Below are 964 nucleotides of genomic sequence, written 5' to 3'. Positions count from 1 at the left end.
AAAGAGAAAAGACTCACAATGCAATCCTGTGCATATTTATTCAAAAGTAACATTCGCCGAGTTTAATGTGACTCAGTTCTTGGGAAGTGAGTCCCAGATTGCACCCTGAGTATAGAAGAAAGGACGAAATAGGGAACAAGAAATAAAGAAAGTAGAGAAGCAAAAGATGCTACGCAACTGATGTGTAGTGACTTGTTTTTTAAAAAAAGAATGGTTAAGACATCAAGTCCATGCTACTGATTAACACAACCTTAGCACAAACATTCGGTATCTCCCTAATGGTACTGTGTTATGGAAAAATGTGAAGGACTAGGGTCCAATATTGTCCCCCATCCTAGGGAACGTGGAGAGCCACACTCCTCAGCCCAAATAAATTTTTAAATGTCCTCCTGATGGAAAAAATGGGCTGTCCTAGATCTAAGGTGACCCGGAGGACATGCCAAAGTCTCATCCTACACATGATCTTTGGAAGGGATTCTTTTAAAGAAAGAATTAGAAGTTGTGTGGGACATCCTGGGTTAGGATTAGTGACCAACCCAAAGGTCTGTTGTGAAGAGGGTCAGGGGACTTCCATGATTGCAAAAATGTTCCTTTGATCACTAGGTTGGGGAGTCTATGAGGGCTAAAAGTACAAGGGGAGGGAGTTAAATTGTGTTTTCTGACACTGTCTCTCCACACTGAATTGAATTTGCATTCAATTATCCATAAAAAGGCTCTTGCCTCTCTAGTGAGAACCTTGAGCTCTTCACAATATATTTGGTGAACAAATAATATCTGTTTGTTTGATGGATTTAAATCCTGCCCATGTGTGGGGAGGTACAGTTGACAATGCAGAGAAAACAGCAACAACAACAAAAATTAGCAAGTGTTTTTCAATGTATCGCTTATGAAATGTTAGAAATTTGGGGACTGGAGAAAATTTTCATTGGGGGTTCAAATACCTCATTTTGAGACAATGTCCACT

Source organism: Sceloporus undulatus, chromosome 6 (assembly GCF_019175285.1).
Source record: "Sceloporus undulatus isolate JIND9_A2432 ecotype Alabama chromosome 6, SceUnd_v1.1, whole genome shotgun sequence".
In the NCBI taxonomy this organism is placed as follows: Eukaryota; Metazoa; Chordata; class Lepidosauria; order Squamata; family Phrynosomatidae; genus Sceloporus; species Sceloporus undulatus.
Note: the sequence above shows the minus strand (reverse complement) of the source record.